Genomic DNA, 6,295 nt, shown 5'->3' with positions numbered 1-6,295 from the left:
GTTCAAGGTCAGGTTGGACAGGGCTTGCAGCAACCTGCTCTAAAGGAAGGGCTGAAGTAGGTGATCTTTAAAGGTCCCTTCCAAACCCTTCTATGATTCTATTGTCCAGGTCAATATAGAAGATGTTAAATATCAGCTGCAATGCAGACCCTTGAGAAACATCCAGTAAACAGATGCTGGTCAGACTTTGAATCATGGACCACTGCCCTTCAAACAGTTTTCCCCTCACTTTGTAGTCCACCTCTCCTTATTCTGGCTACTAAGACAATATGCAAAACTATTCCAAAAGCCTTTCTCAAGTCAAAGTGAACATTCCTTTCATTCACAAACCCTGCCCTTTCATCACCAAAGCCCATCAGGATGGTCAAGCATGGATCCATGGCAGTAGATCCATGCTGGCTGTTCCAATATTTGTTCTTAATGTCCCAGTAAAGAGTTTTCATAAGGAACTGCTCCACAATCTTTCTATGGACCAAGGTGATGCTGAGTGGCCTGTAGTTCCCTTCCTCTATGCAGACCCTGAAGATGGTATAGCATTTCCATTTTCCTGTCATACCAGTTAATTCATAATTCACTAGAATTAACTGTAAAAGGTTATAAATCCTCAGATAAAGGATAGGATGGGAGGGTCCTGGTCCAAGACTACTGTATTTTGGAGATAGAGAACTCCTGTTTCTCAGCAAACACTTGACTTCTCTCCCCTGATGCTGTAGTTTAGTGAAACAGGAGGGCAATGCAATAATGTCCTGCCAGAGAAAGGGGCAGTAGCTCCCCCTTCATCTCCCCTTGCACTGCTCAGCTTTCTGGCACCCCTGAGGGTTGCCAGGACTATCCCAAAATCAATTCAACTCACTAACCCATCTGAAAGCTAACTAGTCAGAACAAAGCAGGAGAGGCCCGTTGCCTTTTTCAGGTTAATGAATCAGGTCAGGAAAAAACCACCACAGACTGGGCAAAAGGAAAGAGAGGATAAAGAGATGAGGGGGCAGAAAAAGACCATGCCTTTCTGATGGCAGCTTGCATGGCTGTGAAACTGCAACCTAAAATCATACACTTCTAGGATCCTAAAACAGTTCTCTAGAGCAATGTTAGCCCAAGTAGCTATAGTTGTAAGCACAGAAAAATAATCATCTTTCTAATCATTTAAGAAAGGTCAGATGAGGGAAATTTAAGCCATACTTTCCTAACTACTGAAGCAGACAAATGATGCATCCAAGCTTCTAAAATGAAGCACAGGGCTGGGATACAAGCTGATGCATAGAATTCTGCCAGGAATGGCACTTAAATATTAACCAAAAGGCTGCATCAATCTTCCTACTGTGAGCATCCAGAGCAGAGACCATACTTTAGCTGACATCTATTTATCCTGCACAGAATCTGAACTATAACTTCAGCTGAATAAGATCCTGTGCAAGCTGCCATCTGTGTGTATTCCATCAGGATTATCATACTTGATTGCTTTATTTGGGGAAGTCAGACAAGGATTGTGACTTTAAGGCTGCAGCACGTACAGACTTCAGGAGGTGATGAGCTGTGTTTGAAACTCATTTCTGGGCTTTGTTTTATGGGTCTTTTCATTGCTGAGGCCACCACTGCTGTCTCACAGACTCTGCAGGCAGATCGCTCTGTTTGATGGGGTTTACATTGTAGAAAAGAACTTTAATCTTGCTGTTCAGGGGTTTTTTTCCTGAATCGATCCCTACTCTTCATAAACTCCCTTTTCAGCCTTTGTACTTTCTTCCTTACAGGGTAACATTGGCTGTTGTCTAGGAAACACATCTTGTGTTCTCCCGAGCATCCCGCCACCGCTAATGAAAGAAATCCCTTTGCATCTCTGGGTCACATCATGTTAATTCAGCAACTCTGTGTGAGAGCCAAGCAACTGATTTAGTGTGCGACCTGCAATGCAAAATGCTCTTTACAAGACTACAAGAGAGAAAGAGCAGCGCGAGGAAACCTTCCTCACAAGCCTGAGCAGCAGTCATTTACACAGGGAATCACACAGAGTCAGGGAATCAAATATTCTTGTACTTACCAAGGACTAAGGAAAATACTCAGCAACTGGAATGGACGTAGGGAAAAGCCCAGAGTAGTGACAGTATCTGAAGACAAACTCCATATATAGCCACTTATTGCTATGTATAATAAGCCTATATAAGAAATCAGAAGAGGATTGATGATATTTCGTGGTATAATAAAAAGATCTTACAAAAAAAATAGCTCCAAGTCTAGACCTCAGCACTTATTTAACGCTTTTTCACCTTGCAATTAAACAAAGCTCTACCCAGTTCCTCCATCCTTCACCTTTGAGCAGAGGAGTAGGTAGATGCATCCAATAACAGAGGTAAGACAAAGCAACAGCAGGAAGTGGGCGGACAGGATTGTCATCTGGAACTTGAGGGGCACCAAATGGGCAAGTTTAAGCAGACTGGAGCCCATCTTCTCTCTTATCCAATAAGGTAAGCAAAAGGTGAACTGATGCTTCCAAGGTCAAGCTGCCATTGAAGAGGACAGTCCTTAGGGCATAAGGTCATCACCTGCTCTATGGATTGTCAAATCATGGGGACCAGTTGGTCAAGCTGATCTTTCAGCTTGGGTATTTTCCGTACCTGGTTTAATTAAGGGCTGTGAAGTCCTGTAAGGACACAATTTTCTCTGGGCCAGATGGGAAATCAGTTAAGAGACTAAACCTGCAAAGTTCACACCTGGATGATCAACAGTTCTATGGAAAACTGCTCAGGATCAGCTTCAATGAACCCATGTATGACTTCCTGGCTAAGAAAGGTTACTTGCTAACAGCCCAGATGGAACAGGACTGCTATTAAAAATCAATCAGCTGTAAGAAAAGTGGATTGATGCGCACTCAGGTGTTCCCTAAAATACAGGTGTGCAGCCACAGAAGTACCCCAGCTGTTACTATACCTGTAAAACTGAGAATTGAGACTCTGGTGGTATAAAGACGATACAAAGACTTCAAGAACAGGTAGGACAGGAGGGTAGGGAAACCTCCTGGTTGAATTCTCATTATTGCCAAAAGTATCAAAAGAACAAATTGTTTTCTTGGGTATTTTTAATTAAAACCCATATTGCTCTATCAAGACCACTCAGTTTGCTACGTAGTCTTGGTAGCAATGAGTTGTGAGTGCAAATACCTCGTGATCCTTTATGGTAGGGTGGGATATGGGATGCTGCATCAAGGTGAGGGAGGCACAGGCTGGCCATTAGAACGGACGCTGTGTGAAAGGTGAATGATACCCACATATTGTGTAAAGGGTAAAGATGGGGAGTGTTCATTCCAGCCCACTACCAAAATACAGCAGGTACCTGAATAATGTGGCAACGGAGAGCAGGAACAGATTTCAAATAACTCCCTTTTGTACAGATACATTATTTGTTGTCTGTACCTCCTGACATCTGGGTGATTTTTTAATCATACATCACGCTTTTGGTCCTTTGCTCCAGGGAAAGAAGCCTGCATTAAAATGATAATAAAAAAACCTCCATAAACCTGGTGATTTATGGTCTCAAACTGAGACGTGGAAATGATCCACTCTCCTCAGAATATTAAAGCTATTTGCCATTCAAACCCAGATCTGATTTTTGCAGGGGGCCTCTCACATTAATTGAAGGTCAGATCAATATCACTGTTTGGAGGGTGTTTGGAATACATGCCAGGACATATTTCCATATTAAAATTCAACAAATTCATTCTTGCCCAAGGTTAACCTCAAACAGGAAAGAGATATTTCAACCTGTTCGTCTCATATTAGCTTGTCATGTTGCTGAGCATGGTTTCTACCTTTGCAAATCTAATTCCTGTCAAAGCTTGCAATTTCCATTGCTTGCTGTCAGTACAGCATGATTCTTGTTGTCTTTCTCCCAGGACTACTGCTTCCTGAAATCCCCAGCTCCAGAGAGATGTGTCATCTGGGTGGCTTTCATTATTCAAGGCTTTGCAAACTGGTCCCCTTCCAGGATGGGATGAAGACTCGGCCATGCTCTCTCACTGAGGGCAGTCAATGACTCCACACCTCTCCCCTGATTTTCTAGCTGTGGATTTGCGACAGAAATCAAGATCTTCACCTAAAATTGATACAAGTAGAACAGACAATGAGTTACTGCAGTTGCTAATGGATGAACAGGGACTGAAATCTTGCCCTCACCTTGACACTGATTGCAGTCAGACACGTGTCTCTTCGCCGTCAGCATCTGGTGAGGGAACAGCTTGCCTGGGCTGGAAGACAGCCTGGATGACCTCAGTGGTCTTTTATATTTCCATTAACAAGAAAAGCGCACCGGGAATGGAATCAGAAACATGAACACCATTCACTATAACCCTTTAAACGTGTCAAATGTGTTTTCCACTTCTCTTGTTGGCCATGAATGCATGATCAGGAGGCCCAGGTAATGAGATCTGCAGGCTTGGCTTCTTCTATAAAATGCTCCTTGGTATTTTATGTTATTAACCTTTGCAGTAAAAGTTCACCAGGTCCTTTTCCTTTTTCATTAAAAGCTTCCCACATAGAAAGAAGGGTGAGTTCATCCCAGGTGTCCCCAGCGATTTCGAGCTTGCTACAAAGGTGATTTGCTTTCAATATTAGACATTTTTCTCTCCTCCCTCCTATTGTACATACAAGAGGTAAAGCAGATGTCATTTGCTTTCTGAAACCCACCAACCCCAGTTAAAATGACCCAACAATCATTCTGATCACAGGTTAATGATTAGTTTGAGGGTTTTTCCATCTCCTTTGTATTACCTTGATATTTGGAGCTACTCAAGGGCTCATGTATTTTGTGTCTCTAAAATGCTGCTGCTTTTCAAAACAGATTTGCTTGTGTAAAAAAACCCAAATGTGCCTCTGCCTCTGAACTCTGAATGTCAGAATGTAGAGATTCTTGGAATGCCAGCAAAGCCCTAAAACCGAGTTCGCTCGTTTCCTAGTTTATAGTCCCAAGAAGGATAAAACAGCAAAACTGGAGTGAAAAGCTCCCAAAAGAAACCCTCAAAATGCTGCTTGTATTTTATGAGCAAACATCAAAGTCTGTGGCACAACTGATAACGTTTCACCCCAGATCCTGTATCATTTAATAGGGAAGCCTTGCTGACCATAACTAAGTGTCAGACTTCCATAAGAGACATTATCTCTGAACTGCTGGTGTTGCACAGTGATTTCATTTTATGTGATCTTAATGCACAGATATTTATTTAAATACCTTTTGCAATTGAGGTATTGGCTTATATTGTGGTGGACTTGGTCGTGTTAGGTTAACAGTTGAGCCTAAGGGTGTCTTCCAACCTGAACTATTCTATGATTCCATGTGAAATGCAGAGCAGAAAGGCAGTGTTACAGGAACAGAAGGGTCAGAAAGCGTTTGCAAGATGGCATTCACATTTAAGAGCTAGATGGCAAATATTCAGTGGGTTTAATAAATTACATCCACAGAATCAAGTGAAATGGTAACCAAAGGGTAGTTGGGAACACCAGGAAAGTGTTTGATCTTGTCTATGGGTATTCTCTACTCTCAGTTCCAACCCCATACAGGAAAGCAGAACTCACATTGTGCCTAAGGCAATTTCCTCTCAGAGAAGCAGAGGTTTGCCAAACCACACAACCAGCTTAACAATTTTCCTTATTTTTATCTGCATTTGCTCTTAGCACATCATTAATTCTATGTTCAAAATGCATGTGGATTTGAATGAGATTCCACATGCAGATTGTTAGGGAGGTATTCAGAGCATCGCCAGGCTCTTCCACACTGAAAAAGGAGTCAGCTGCAGGATGAGGATTCATATTCTAGCCATGGAGAGCTCACATCTCAGCCCCAGCTGTGGCAGGAGCCAGAGATGCCAAGCAAGGGCTGAAGAGGATTCTGTTAGGGAGAATGAGGGAAGGGGACCTGGGGAAGGGAGAGGAGCAGAAAAGCCCAAAGGACTCCTTCAGTTATAGTCAAGTGCTGTAAACATGTACCTCCCTTGCCACTTACAAAAAGATTACATTCTTTTAAACCTTTTCCCTTTATTTTCCTCATTAATAAGCTGTAACTATATCCTGAAAGGATATATTTAAAAAAATAAACTGAAAACCTAAAGAATATCCTTTATTTTTAATACTGAAACAAGGACAAGTAGGTTATTAGCAAATGGGATAGAATTTTGCTTTAATACTACAGGGGATTGCCAATGTAATTTGGTTCCAAGGATCTGAGAACCATCGCACCTACAAGAGGTCAAGATTAGAATGTAAGTGATGCTGCTCAGGCAGGTGATAAGGCCAGTTAACAGTGCTATTCCTGT

The sequence above is a fragment of the Pezoporus flaviventris genome, unplaced genomic scaffold, assembly GCF_033815535.1.
Source record: "Pezoporus flaviventris isolate CSIRO_AGI_PZ_B2104156 unplaced genomic scaffold, CSIRO_AGI_Pfla_v1 ptg000035l, whole genome shotgun sequence".
In the NCBI taxonomy this organism is placed as follows: Eukaryota; Metazoa; Chordata; class Aves; order Psittaciformes; family Psittacidae; genus Pezoporus; species Pezoporus flaviventris.
This window is presented reverse-complemented; position numbering follows the sequence as displayed.